General features: G+C 39.6%; 1 long non-coding RNA gene across 3 annotated transcripts; it reads left to right on the top strand.

Annotated features, from left to right (window-relative positions):
* Positions 1-271: 271 nt before the first annotated feature.
* Positions 272-2583, top strand: LOC130564442 (uncharacterized). 3 transcript variants are annotated; one of them, XR_008964256.1, is made up of 3 exons: positions 276-771; positions 901-936; positions 1215-2583. It is a non-coding gene; the product is annotated as an uncharacterized LOC130564442 (long non-coding RNA). The 3 variants fall into 3 exon arrangements; XR_008964255.1 differs by having other exon boundaries at positions 277-771; positions 904-936; XR_008964254.1 differs by lacking the exon at positions 901-936 and having other exon boundaries at positions 272-771.
* Positions 2584-15658: the final 13075 nt, after the last annotated feature.

Raw genomic sequence — 15658 nt, 5'->3', positions numbered from 1 at the left:
TATATAATTATAACATTCCTGTGGTTCAGTGCAATCAACGCGCTTTGAGTTTGATCTCTGCGTGACGTGTCAGTGATGTAACGAAGTTTCGTTTCCTCAGGTCACGTGACAGACTCATTTCAAGCAATGCTCCGGAACACTGTTTCGTATGGAACGCCATTAAGGCCAAAACGTGTGAAACTAACGTGTTAACACGCAATTACGCGTTAACACGTAATTGCGTGTTAACGCGTAGTACGTGTTAACACGTAATTGCGTGTTAACGCGTAATTGCGTGTTAACACGTTAGTTTCACACGTTTTGGCCTTAATGGCGTTCCATATTTAGGAAGTTGTGTTAGATGAGATAGGCTCATAGTAAGCATTACGTCAGTGCACGTTTACAGCTTAATGAATAATTACAATAAAACGAAGGCGCGAATCACCGCATTAATATTTATCAGAAGGATTACAAGCTATTACGACAGGCAGTGTCAACGTGAAAACACACCTTCGTTTTATTTGAATTATTCATGATGTTGTGACCCAAACGCTACGTTAAGCTTACAGTTAGTTTACCTCATCAGCCATCATAAACCACGGACATTGACGGAAGATAAACGTACACGGAACAGGCAAAAACTACCACCGAGGAATACAGGTAGAAAAGCCGCAGAAGAAGATAACGAGGAACAGTTTCTTTGGGAAAATGGCTTTGGACACCCCGTTCTTGTTAACTGCAACTGCACTTGTAAAGGAAACATCCAGGCTTGCACATGCACAGACTAGCGAGGTGAGTGATGTTAACTGGAATACGCTGTATTTGCAAGAGGTAAAGGGGTTCGCAATGCTTCCAAGTTAACATTCAATTCAATTCAATTTTATTTATATAGCGCTTTTCACAATGTGCATTGTTCCAAAGCAGCTTTACAGGAGCAAATAAGAAAAACACAGGAAGGTAAAACACAGCACAGTGCATGGTGTTTATAGACCAAGCAAGATCATTATAATAAATAATATCTAATAAATAAATGAATAAATAAATAAATGAATAAATAAACATATTAAATAATATTCTCAAATCGTGTTGATCTGACGCTCATTCTAGGATTTTTCAATGGAATAGCCATTGATACAAAATTCATTTTAAGGGAAAATAATTGTCTTATTTCAGATATTACTAATACAAGCCACTCTTGTTGAAGATTTTCTTCTTTGCATGTTTGCCCTTAACAGATTATGCGCCTGTGTTGATTCACAAGCTTGACAGATGCTGATTTGGATGACAACATAATAATCAATAAACCAGAAGCTGAATCTGCTTGTTGCGGGACTGCATACATTAACAAAGGAGTTGTTTGGCAAAATAAACTTGGACCAACCTGCCTTGATGCGCACCAAGCCATGTACCGCACAGGTGGATATATGAATGCTTATTTAAAATTATTTTCCTGTGCACACATGATTATTCTGCCTTATATTGTTGTAAGCAATATTAGTTTACACACCTCAAGTTGTTGTGTCTGTGTTTATTACAGAAAAACCTTAAAAGCATGTAAGCATATCTGGCTCAGGGTCAGCAAGTTACTGGTTTCAATTATGCTTCATTAGTTGCTGTAACATCCTTGTCTGCTATACAAACCTATTTTATCTATGCAGTTTCTTTGTATGTTTCTCTTTTATCATAATGTGTAACTTTGTTACACTTTCTATGAGCGGCCTCTACACTAATATCAGTTTGTTTTGTTTTCCATGCCCCGTCCTGGAGTTCCCGAAGACACCAGAGGTCGCCAGTCCAAGCTCCGGGTTGTGGCCTGATGCTCTTCCCAGTTCAGCCAGATGCTTGTGATGATGGGCAATCCACCTGATGACAACTAACAATTACCATACTTTAACTTGAACAAATATATTCTTTTCATACGTTTTGGTATTATTGCAAACTGTTCTGGTATATTGTAATTTAACAATATTTAAAATAATAATATACCTAGATTAAATATACTTCAATTAAATAATTGACCGTTTCTGACAATCCAAGATAACATTTATTTCAGTTTCATCAGTGTACATTGCATTGAGAAATAATACCATGTGTCTTAATATCATATACTTTTTTAAAATTATGATGTATGTACAGCTGCTTTGCAACAATGATAATTGTGAAAAGCGCTATATAAATACAATTGAAAATTGAATATTTTGCAGGTAGGAATTGTTAGCTTAATTCTTAGCTCATTGGTTAGACTTAGTCAGTTTAAATGTGTTTATATAATATATATGTATAGTTATGTGTAATGTTATTTGTAATCTCCAACGCTGCTCCTGGAGAGCTACCATCCTGCAGACTTCAGCTCCAACCCCTCTTCAGCACATCTGTCTGTATTTATCCAGCAACCCTGAACACTTTGATAGGATGGAACAGGTGTGTTTGATTGGGGTTGGAACTGATATCTTCAGGACGGTAGCTCTCCAGGAGCAGGGTTGGAGAGCCCTGGTTTAAGTTATGTGTTAAATGTGTAACACCGTGGTCCTGTGAGACATATCATTTCTTTGTATGTCCCCACATATAACAGAATGACAATAAAACTGAGCTGACTTGAATGTGTACGCTCTGTACTTTTGATACTCAAAGAAATACATTCCAGAAGCTTATTTCTTCTAATGCAATAACTTGTCAGTTTGAGCTACCAAACAAGGGTCATGTAATCTAACAAAACAGATAAGTCACATGTAAGGTTACAAGCTTATAATAATAATTTCTAGTAGCAAAGCTGTCTTTATGATGGTCCTATCACTGTCTTTTAGAGGCTGTAATGTGGCCCATTTATTCATATTTTATCTGTTAATGTCTGTTTTCAACGTATTACAATACATTTTGGTTTCATTAGTAATCAAACATTAAACAACAGTTTTGTTTACAGAGGCACAACTTTAAACAGTTACAAATAGAAACACCTTCAGGAGGGTCTGTCTATATTACACATCATATGTCTTACTCTAACAGGGTACCTGTCTAACTGGGAATTATGTTTTCCATGTCATTGTTACATATTTCGCTACAATACATTTTTGTTAAAAACAATTACAAAACAGTTCAAAGACTGATATGTGCAATAGGCCAGCATGTGTCATCATCGGTTGGAAGCAGCACATTAGGCTGATTAGACGCCAGAGGAATGGACTACTTGCTTTATAAGTGTTATGAAAGGGGCTCACTAACAAATATTGATGCATAGGGATTGACTGTATAAATATTGATGTTCATTTCTGCTTTACATGGCTCTAAACAAACTTGGCTATAGAAATATGCTTGTGTATATGAAAATATTGTTTGGTGAAAGATGCATTTAAACTTAAGAAATGTGTATTGTATATAGTGATTCTGAAAATGTATATGCCTTTCAGCGTTTAATAGTTGAATGGGTCCATCTAAACAATATTAGGCATTTAAACAACACTTGATTTTTAGTTATTCTGTAATCACTCTATACAGTTGTAGACTACTTATGCTCTCAAAATACATAGTCAAAAACCAGTCTGCTGGGTCTGTTTGTTTGAGTAATACCGCCACACCAGCAGGTGGCGGTGAAGTTCCGTGGTACAATGTGCATGCACAAAACGACGTGTTAACACGTAATTACGTGTTAACACGTCGTTTAAAACGACGTGTTAACACGCAATTACGCGTTAACGCGCAATTACGTGTTAACACGTACTACGCGTTAACACGTAATTGCGTGTTAACGCGTAATTGCGTGTTAACACGTTAGTTTCACACGTTTTGGCCTTAATGGCGTTCCATAGTTTCGAAGCACTAGTGTGTCGAAAACTCGATACGTGTGTCGACACGGGGTGTCGAGCAACCCTACTCCACATAAAACAAGAGGTTCTATCATGGTTCTGCCACTAGGTCAAGAAAAGCAAGACAAGGTGGGGCAGAACCATGACAGCTTTTGATAAAGCATCTACTTTATGATGTTAATTGCTACACTTAGGCAATAACTCACATCTGTGCACTCTTTCCTTCTTTTTTTCCATCACATTAATTTGCGATTTAGATGTGAATTAAAACAATCAGATTAATTGGTGTAATAAAGTTCGGCCTAGGTTACCTTATCTGTTTTTTTATTCGTATATATGAATGCACATACTCCATAAATCTTGTAAATATAATAATTTAAATGGAATTATATTACTGTAATTGAGTATAGACTCTGCGTGGTTCACGTGGTAGGCTATGCATTATGCTACTTCAATATGTAACCAGTCTAATTTAAATGGAATTATATTACTGTAATTGAGTATAGACTCTGCGTGGTTCACGTGGTAGGCTATGCATTATGCTACTTCAATATGTAACTAGTCTGAAACCAGCCTTGTAACTTGCCAGGATGAACATGGTAACATGTGATCAGAGACTAGTAAGGCATCCAATCAACCAACATTTGAGAGTTATATAATTTAATAGTCACATATTCCACTGTCCTACTAGTGTTGCTGGATTTATTTGTTTCTATTAACCTTACTTAGCAAATTGTGCATCTAGCATAAATATAATATAAATATATTTCAAGAACACAACAATTATTTTCACACAGAATTTTTATGTTATTTTACAAAAACAAAACCCAAACGATATTTACATACATAATATTTACAACATCCCACAATATTCACAAGTCAGGGTTGAAGAAACAAGACACATGGATATTTCTTTTGTCTCGTATTTCCTGCAAATTCTATGTCCTCTAGTCTCTAAAAAGTGAATAAGGAGCCCGGATGTCTTCTTCGTCCATGTTACCTTCATATAATGTGTTTATAAATAAGTCACACATTGTGATGGCCAACAAGGTATCATCCTGCTTCATTCTTAAAATCTTTGGCAGTTCAATCTTCCCAGCAAAGTGGCGTTGGTTCTCCTCCACCCACTCACAGGCCAGATGAATATTTCTCATGACCGCTGAGTCCTTTGTGCAATATAAGAAATTCCAATAATAATGTAATAAATCAAGTTCTGCTCATAAACACTTACACAAAAAAGGTATACATAAACAAACAATAGTCAAGTAATACATACAGATTTCCACTACATACAGAGATTCTTGGTGTTTGGGTAAACTCAATGACATCTGACTCAGGTGGATTAACTTCATCTGGTTTTGCTAGTTTTCTTTCTTGGGCAACTGGCTGTGGGATTTGACTGTAGAAAGTGACAGACTAATGTTTTTAGGTGTGCATTATTTTATTTTTATAAACTGCATGTGTGGCGGGGTGGTGAAAATGAAAGGTGGCAGACTTTTATTGTTTCAAGCTAAAAGAGCCCAATTAAAGAATTTAACCACTCTATAGTCGACTACGCCACCTCACAATGCAAAGTAACATTGGTCGTTTCACACAGCAAAAGAGCAAAAATACATAAGCACCGCGATCTAAGCGGGCAAGGAAGTAACACAATAAAACACACCATGAGGAAAGAAAATAAAAGAACATACAAGGCCGCCAACAGCAACAGTTTTATATTAAAACTAGCACCTGTGGATACCAAATGCTGATTAGAGTCTTGCGTGAAAATTGCTGTTCTGTGTAATACACTGATATTGTGTCACATACCCCTAAAACACTTCTATGAAACGTCCTTTGAAGTCCTTCTTGCAAATGTCTCCTTTATCCAACTCGGGTCCAATATAAAAAGGCAAAACTAACGCTTCTGTTATTGGTGTTAATTAATATAACCAGTCTAATTGCATTCGGTCCGGTGTCATGTCCCTCGCCATAGTAGGAATTGTGGATTTCAAACCGGCCAAAATGTTAGCTGGGTAAACGGACAAATGTTTTCAAATAACGAATTCACAGGGTTTCCAGTATGCCTCTATCTGGTTTCTTTTAAAAAAGCACGGAATGGTCAGACGTGAGTGATACCTAAAATGAGTGACATGAGTGATGCCTAAAAGACATGACGTGGGTGTACCTTTATGGAAAGAAGGAGGGTCAAAAACGCGCGAATTTTAACACGTCAACAACGCGTAGAGTACGTGTTGTTTTCGCGTAGAGTACGTGTAGTTTACGCGTGAAAAATCGACGCGTATTCTACGCGCAAACAACACGTTCTCGATGCGTGACGTCAGACGTCAATTTCGCGTGTTTTTGAGCCATCCGGCCACTTGCCCAGTTTGAACATGTAAGCGTGATGAGTTCCTATTGGCTGCTGAGTGGTAGGGTTAAACCATTACTGTAGGCCTAGGGGGTTGCCTTCCATTTCTAGACTCTTTGCCATCACAATGCGTGTAACATGCAAAAGTTCCACTTATCTATTTGTGCTTGATGGCTAGTGAAAGTCCTCACCACAACAAGCTATTAGATATAGACTTTAATAATCTTATTTGTTTTCTAATTTTCTCGCAATTGAGATTGATTGTTTTAGCAGAGACAGTAAGTACTCAAAATTGTTCTAGCAAGTTCCAGCTTGAGTGATTTAGGCGTAAAGACAACGTACGTCTCGTCAGCCCGATTGCAGTTCGAATCTTCATTTTGCCAAACGTGTTATCTCCTTTTCCCATCCCTCATCAGATTGAAAAGGCATATTTGTTGTAGCGCAAATTAAGGAAATGTTCCGAAAGTCGAAATAAAGTGCCCCACGGCTAATAAATAATAAAGCTTTTATCTGATAAAGTTACTGGTAGGTGTAGAAGGGAGCTAGGCTTTAACTGTCCCAAAAGCAGCATTCGTTTGTAACAAAGAAGCTGCTAACGTTACAGGTGGAAGCTAAATACTGTGGGAAGGATTTTTAAGCGCACTGCACGCTTGCTTTGAGTTCAATGATCTTGTTTGTTTTCTATTTGCTCTTTCTTGAGATTGATTGTTTTATCTATAGCTTGGCGATCTTATACAAGCTTAGCCTGAGGCTTTTCTCTAGCTCATCTTTTGCAAGACTTGCAAGAATACCATGACAGTTGTACTCAGTAAACGTGATTTAATTTATAATACCTATATATGTGTGTACATAGTATGTAGATACGTATGTGTCTGTATTTCATTGCTTTGTTTTTTCCTCTTTTTGTGTTGTACAGCTGCTTTGATACAACGCAATTTGTAAAAAGCGCAAATAAACATAAATTTGACTTGACTTTTTTCCTGCTCCTCTGTAGACTATAAAATAAAATACGACTAAAATAACGAAGTCTAGTCAAACAGAGTACAAGTACCTGCAACATTGACAAACTAAATAAGTAAAAGGCTCTTGGCTCTCACTAGCTCCAGTGGCGTATGGTTGGAGACATCACATTGCTACGCAGCTTTTGTAGCAGATCAATAGGGGTTCGTATCCCCTTTTGCCGAACATGTTCTCCTTTTCCCATCACTCATCAGGTTGGAAAGGCATTTGTTTCAGCACAAGGATATGTTCAAAAGGGGTGTAAAACGCTTCATGTGTTTTTATGCAAGAGAGGAGAGATCGATCTGCATTTTTATAAAGTAAACAGCTGATTTTACATTATAACACGGGTTTATGTTTTAGAGGGAAATCCCTAACAACATATAACTTTATGATATTTTACAGTTTTATTTTATTTTATTTAAGAAGTTGCGACGCTTTGATCACTTTGATTTCCCCTGAACAGCGGGAAGAATGCAGTCATCTTCGTCCATATGGGACATCATTAGATAAAATATCTAAATGATTTTATTTGCATGCACTTACAATACCAGCAAAAGTTAGTGCTTTTGTAAAACAAGAAAAATGATGCCGTTCTGCCGTCTCCATGACCTACCCGATACGATTTTCTGTTTATATTTGGCCTTGCCTACTATTTAGGCAATCCAAAGTGTCGGCACATATTTCTATAGAACACTTGAAATGTCTACTTTCAAATAAAACAATTCAGATCCAAAATTGTCGTGATTCTGCCCATCTTGTCATGTCTTTTTTGATCTTGTAGCAGAATCATGGCAGGATCCCTTGTTTTATGTGAGAAAGCCATGAGATGTTTGTTTTTTACTTCTCATATGTTTTCTCGTGTCTTGTCAGTGGCCCCGCCCCTCTCGTTTCCTGTATTGTTTCCCGTCCGTGTCTAATGTTTCCCACCTGTCCTAGCTCGTTATCCCTCGTTTGTCTTGCCTTTATATACCCTCATGTTTCATTGTCTTGTTGCTCGTGCATTGTATATGGTGTCGTTGGTCGCGGTCTATGTTTTGATGTATCCTGTGCTTTACTGTTACCCACGCTCATGTTCCTGTTTGTGATTATTCTGTCAAGTAAGTGTAGTTTAGTATTAGTTCTGTTGTAGTCTTTCCAAGTGTTGCATAGTCTCTGTTAGTCTAGTTTAGTTAGTCTGTGTTCCTGTTTACTGTATTATTGTTTTACCCCCCCATGGGTCCTTGTTTTGTGTTTTATTAATAAATCTCATTTGTTAACTCCTTAATCCCTGCTGCCTGCAATTGGGTTCTCCTCACGTTTCATGACAGAATGCACGAGCCAGCTCGAACCCAGCAGGCAGCTAAAATGGACAATGCAGCGTCGTCCCTATGTTCTCGCCAAGCCCACTTTCTGCTTGGGTTCCGTCAGGGGAGTTACGGGAACCGGGAGTTCGCCAGAGCATTCTCGGCGGTGGCTGAGGAAAACGAGTTCAGTGAGGCAGAGTTAAAAGTGATTTTTGACTGCTGCCTCACTCGGGACCTCACGCCGTCAGAGAAGAGGCTGCTGGGTCCCCTAGGGTTTGCGGAAATGGTCAGGTACGTGGTCAACTGGGACGCTCCCGGGGGTGAGGTTCCAGTTGGAACTTCCGCCCCGCGGTTGAGTGTACCGGAAGATCTCGTCCTGGCTGCAGTTACCCGGGGGGACTCAGTACCCTCTGGCTCGAGCTCCACGGGTCCCGGTTCTCCTGGCGGCACCAGTGGTGAGTGGGGGAGGAGAGATTCGGGGACGACGTCTGTGGTCTCCTCCGATGCAGAACTCCCTCCGGTCCCCACGGTTCAGCCAAAGTTGGCCACGGAACCAGTGGTGTGGAGAAGGAAGGAGAGACGTCGGGGAGGAGCGTCCGGTCCTGCAGCCGGCGTCCGGTCCGGTGCTGCAGCCGGTGCCCAGTCCGGTGCGGCCGGAGCCCAGTCCGGTGCGGCCGGCGTCCTGTCCTGTGTCCAGTCCGGTGATCCAGCCGGCGTCCAGTCCGGTGATCCAGCCGGTTTCCAGTCCGGCGTCCAGTCCGGTTTCCAGTCCGGCGTCCAGTCCGGTGATCCGTCCGGCGTCCAGTCCGGTGATCCTGCCGGCGTCCAGTCCAGTGATCCAGCCGGCGTCCAGTCCGGTGCAGCCGGCGTCCAGTCCGGTGCAGCCGGCGTCCAGTTCGGTGCAGCCGGCGTCCAGTTCGGTGCAGCCGGCGTCCAGTCCGGCTTCCCAGCCAGTGATCCAGCCAGCGTCCCAGCCGGTGCAGCAGCCGGCCTTCCAGCCGGCGTCAAGCCCTGTCCAGCCGGCCTTCCAGCAGGCGCCCAGCCTTGTCCCCCTATGACTCTCCCCCCTAAGTCCCCCAGGACTTCGCGCCCTCGAGCGCAGCCGGGGACTAGGACTATTCCCCCAAGACTGTCCCTTCCCGTCCAACCCCTTTGGACTGCCCCATATGAACCCTTGTTGTCCCCACCCCCCCTCCCATGTTTGTTGTTTTTGTTGTCACACCCCAACCGTTTAGTTTTTTGTCTTGTATGCCCCTGATTTTGTGTACCATGTTGTGTCTGGTTCATGTCATTGTCTCAGTCTGTCTTGTCCTGTTTGTCACCTTGAGGAGCGTCAGGATGTCGCTCCTTAAGGCGGGGGTTCTGTCGTGATTCTGCCCATCTTGTCATGTCTTTTTTGATCTTGTAGCAGAATCATGGCAGGATCCCTTGTTTTATGTGAGAAAGCCATGAGATGTTTGTTTTTTACTTCTCATATGTTTTCTCGTGTCTTGTCAGTGGCCCCGCCCCTCTCGTTTCCTGTATTGTTTCCCGTCCGTGTCTAATGTTTCCCACCTGTCCTAGCTCGTTATCCCTCGTTTGTCTTGCCTTTATATACCCTCATGTTTCATTGTCTTGTTGCTCGTGCATTGTATATGGTGTCGTTGGTCGCGGTCTATGTTTTGATGTATCCTGTGCTTTACTGTTACCCACGCTCATGTTCCTGTTTGTGATTATTCTGTCAAGTAAGTGTAGTTTAGTATTAGTTCTGTTGTAGTCTTTCCAAGTGTTGCATAGTCTCTGTTAGTCTAGTTTAGTTAGTCTGTGTTCCTGTTTACTGTATTATTGTTTTACCCCCCCATGGGTCCTTGTTTTGTGTTTTATTAATAAATCTCATTTGTTAACTCCTTAATCCCTGCTGCCTGCAATTGGGTTCTCCTCACGTTTCATGACACAAAATTGTATGTAAATATTTAAGATGGCTATATGAGCAAAAAAGTTCAGAATTTACCTTATTGTCAGAATTAGAACTCCATGGACACAGATGGTGTTGCGTTTGTTATTTGTATCGGTTAGATTTTAGATGAAGAAATATTGTTCAGTTAGAAAGAATAGGTTTAAGTTTTATCAGACTTGATGAAAATAAAGTAATGTTTTATAATAAAATTTTATTGAAATATAAGATAAATAAATACAAATTTATACAGAAATCAGTTTTTCTTTTTAAAAATAAGTTAAATAAATATTCAAAACTAATTGTCGCCTGAACACACAGAACACCTTGCGATAATTTGTAAGCGTACAAAAAGTACTGCTTTCATAAGATAAGCACATTTATCAATAATAGTCACAACAGCTAGCAGTGGTGTGGTTTTTAAAGTTTTAGAATGAAAAATGTTTTCATTAGTTTTCTTGAATATTAATCTGAGCGAAAATAACCAGTTTCAATAAAATTAGTTTCACACAGAATCTAATGTTTGCTCGGGTTTTCTATACGTTCTGCAAAAGGTTTGTCTCTAATTTAAATTATTGAGGGATAAATAAATTCCTTCTCTAACGAAATTCAGAATTACAACATTTCTGATGTGTTAATGTGAAAATATAATCCCCACATATTACCCGCACAAAAAAAACAACAAGAAAAAAGCAAGTTGAGCGATGGTTAAACGGTGCACACCCAACACAGGGTTTGGCTATGTGTATATTTTCTTGTCTCTGCCAAAATACAAATAGTCAAATTAATTTGTAGGCCTACGTCAAAATCAAAAAGTGTTGTGTTCCTGGTCTGATCCCCTGGCTTTGTTGTCTTTTTGTCGTACTTCATTTGTTGGTTATATTTGCTTCAGGTTTGAGCATTTTAATTCACAAATCCTACAAAATTTGTCGTCTCCCAAAAACCGTGTCCTTTTTGTCACATCCATAACACATTTTTATGTCATTTTAACAGTGATTATGACATTATATGTGGGGGAAAATATACCTTTGAGCCTAAATGTTCTTGTACTCCATTTGAAGCACTGGCTAGAGGGCAAAAGTTCAAAAGGATTGTGGCCTAGCTCTGTGATGGCTTTTCCTGCCATTTTCAAGGACTACAAGGACAGGCAGGGGAGCAGCTGAGACAAACCAGACCATTACTGAAGTCAGGGGTGCAAAAATGGGGTATGCAGTATATGCGGTGCATAGGGGCACCGCACAAGTGGGGGCGCCATTGTGCCTAAATATTATTTAACGTTTTTTTAAATAAAACGTTATAAAAATATAACGAAAAAGACATTATCTAAAATGTTTTAGTTTCACTTTTGTCTAGCATTTTTAAACGAGTTCAATAAATATATAATTTATTTAATCAAGTTATTATGTCAACCAATCACTCTTTCACAGTCAAATGACCAAATGGATCGAGCAAAGAAACTTCCCAAAGCGCAGAACAGAACATGAAAATGAAAACGAAAAGTAAATTGACAAGTAAAAAACAAGTTATTTAACGTTGCGTGAGAGGTATTAATATTATAATATAATATCAGGTCACCTCTAGGCCTACATCTTTGGCGCTTATAAAATAAATGTGTTTGTGAATGAGCTTTATAATTACATTCGGGAGAGTCTGAGACGGTTGTTAAAGCTGTTAAGTCTCCCACTATCACGCATTATCGGGTTCTTCATTAATCGTCGGACGCGTTTTCCCCATATGACAGCGTGAGCTGTGCAGTTTGAACGTCCGGTCCGTGTCCTTCACATAACGCGAGCAGTTGCGTCTGCTGCAAACAGCGCGCAGCACAGAGCACCGGAGATATTGCGTGTGGACACTGAAACAGCGCAATGATTGACAGGATGACAGAGACAAGAGCGCAAAAGAACGTTTGTTAATAAAAAATAATTTGAGCCTTCAATGTAAGTGAGTTTGTCTTTGTTTTACTTTAATGATGTTTTCATAAAAGTGAACCACAAACTAAAAATGCTTAAAGCAAGGGGAAAATCCAAAGATGTTTGATTTATTTGCGTTATAATATCTGTTATCCATCTTATTTCGTTTTTTGAATAATATTTTAATTATAAATGCGCAGTAAAGGTATGTTTAACATAGGCTAATTGTATTGTTGTATTCATTCAATATTAATGAACCACAACTAAGCATTCATTTTAAAGTAGGCCTAAGTGGGAAAAGAACAAAAAAATACAATGCCATGTGGCCTATATCATGTGATACGTCTTATTCTGATAATAATAATCTAATTCTAAATGTATAACTTTAAAGATCCAAATAAGTTTATTTCCTCATCAGCACATCTCTAATGGGCTACAACTCGATTGTTACTTATATTTGGGATATTTAAAGAAGTTTTATTGTTTAAAACTTGACAAGTTTTTTTTGTTAAAGGTTTTAAATGTCAAAATTCTAGACTACATAAGTGAAACTCACTTTTCAAAGAATACAATAAATAGCCTTATTTGAAGTCTTATTTAGTTATTATAAGCAAAAGATCAATTTAAAAACTGTTTAGCCTGTTATCCGACTAATCAAAAAAACAATCGTCCAATTATATAGTTATTAAAATAATCGTTAGTTTCTGACCTAATTTATTGTGTATGTCTGAACATAAACTTTATGTACTTTTTGCTGCTTTGTTTCATTATTTTTCAGATTGTTATTAACTTTTCAGAATTGTGTATCTGTTACACTGTGAAGCAGTTGGAAAAGTGTTTCCGTAAAAGGAAACCATTATGCTTCTGTTATAGATGCAAATCTGATTGTCTCCTTCACATGTTGTAAAATAGAATGACTCCAAAGGTAATATACAACTTGTCTGCGGATTTTTTATTTGTTTGTTTTCTATATTGGGGTGGCCGATGGGGGGCGCCAATACTGATCTCGCATACCCCTCAGAAAATGTGCAGTTGCGCCCCTGACTGAAGTACACAGAATAACCCCTCGCAAGTCTCTGACTTTAGGTCCTGTGAGATGGTGGGACTTTCCTGATTTCACCAAGTGAGAGATGTTGACCCTGTGACAACATTTCAATCAACCAATCAGATTTGAGGGATTAGTTACACTTCATGTTAAGATTAAGCTAACCAAGGTTTGTGCCTCTGCACCCTTATTATTCATCTATCATTTCATTCTGGTTTAAGGGATATGGTTATGGTTAGAGTTTGGAGTGGGTGTAGACTTTTTCTACAAAAATGTTGTCAATAATGTTGCCATAACAACATCTTTTACTTGGCAAAATCTGTTCAAGCGAGATGGTGGAACCCAGTGACCTGAAGGACTCCACAGCAAAACAATTACAAATTAAAGCTGCAAGCAGCGATGATCGGGCCCTCGCGCAAAAGTGCAACCGCAACCCTGTGCCATCACCACCCGTCGGCCTCAGGAACAGTGAACGGTGGGCAACGTGCATATAAGGAGTTACATTATAGATTTTTCCGTGCCATATTTCCTATTGCCAGCTGGTGGCGCTATTACTATAAGTGAACACTGACGTGGACATGTGTTCAGGCCAGGACTCTTATAAAACATATGAAGTGTGAGGCCGGTCGGACATTGCGTGCCTGAGATACTATAGCTTCCTGTTTCATGGCGAAACATCACACTTTGTCACGCCTCCACGGACACGCCCCTCATGAAAAGTCTGGAACTTGCAATGTATAGTCACAAAGGTCTAGGAAGTTATATTATAGAAAGACTTTAATTTATTTACATGTACCAGATTTCCTGTTATTTATTTAAATGTGTCACATTCCCTTTTGCCAGCTGGTGGCACTATTGCTATAAATGAACACTGACATGGATATGTGTAATCATAGGCGATAAAATTAAAGCAGGCGAATTATAGTAGGATTTGTTATTTATTTAAATGTGTCACATTCCCTTTTGCCAGCTGTGGCGCTATTGCTATGGTGAACACTGACATGGATATGTGTACAGGACAGGGCTCTTATCAAACATGTGAAGTGTGAGGCCGGTCAGACATTGTGTGCCTGAGTTACTATAGCTTCCTGTTTCATGGCGAAACATCAAACTTTGTCACGCCGCCAGGAACACGCCCCTCATGAAAAGTCTAGGCTTCAATGTATCGTCACAAAGGTCTAGAAGATCATACTGGCCAAATATATCTGACCGTTTTGATTAGTTTATTTAACATGCACTTCCATTTCTGCAGTGGTGTCTAAATACATGTATTGCAGTGAGTTAAGTACAGTTTAAAACATGCCATTCCTGTTTCCTGCAGTGCGCACTGTATGAATCATGTGTAATATAGGGATAAAATAATGCAGGCGAATTATAGTAGGATTGTTATTTATTTAAATGTGTCACATTCCCTTTTGTCAGCTGTGGCTATTGCTATATGAACATGACATGGATATGTGTTCAGGCCAGGACTTTATCAAACATGTGAAGTGTGAGGCTGGTCGACATTGTGTGCCTGAGTTACTATAGCTTCCTTTTTCATGGCGAAACATCAACTTTTTCAGCCCCACGCACAGGCCCCTCAAGCTAAAAAGTCTAGGATCATGATTTAATGTATCATCACAAAGTGTCTGAAGATCATACTGGTATACTGCAAATATGATGCTGACCTGTTCGAATCTCTATGAGGAGTAATCACAGTTTAAACATGTCAACTTCCGTTTCCTGCAGGTGGCGCTATAACTGTATCTGAAAATTACATGTAGATGTCTTCAGGCCAGGCTCTTATCAAACATGTGAAGTTGGGCTGTCGACATTGTGTCCTGAGTTACTAATAGCTTCCTGTTTCATGGCGAAACATCAAACTTTGTCAGGCCGCCACGGACACGCCCCTCAACGAAAAGTAGGACTTGCAATGTATCTCACAAAGGTCTGAAGATCATACTGGCCAAAATTGATGCTGACCTTGTGTTCGAATCTTATAAGGATGTAATCCACGTTTAAACATGCACTTCTCGTGTTCCTCAGTGGCGCTTATAACTGTATCTGAAATATTACCATGTAGATGTCTTCAGGCCAGGCTCTTATCAAACATGTGAAGTTGTGGACTGGTCAGACATTGTGTACCTGAGTTACTATAGCTTCCTGTTTCATGGCGAAACATCAACTGTGTCAGGCCGCCACGGACACGCCCCTCAATCGAAAAGTCAGGATCTTGCAATGTATCTTCACAAATGTCTGAAGATCATACTGGCTGTACACTTCAAATATGATGCTGATCTGTTCAAATGTCTATGAGAGAGTAATCACAGTTTAAAACATGCCACTTCCTGTTGCCAGAAGGTGGCGCTATAAC

Source organism: Triplophysa rosa, linkage group LG14, assembly GCF_024868665.1.
Source record: "Triplophysa rosa linkage group LG14, Trosa_1v2, whole genome shotgun sequence".
NCBI classification, from domain to species: Eukaryota; Metazoa; Chordata; class Actinopteri; order Cypriniformes; family Nemacheilidae; genus Triplophysa; species Triplophysa rosa.
Note: the sequence above shows the minus strand (reverse complement) of the source record. Positions and strands in the feature narration are given on the sequence as shown.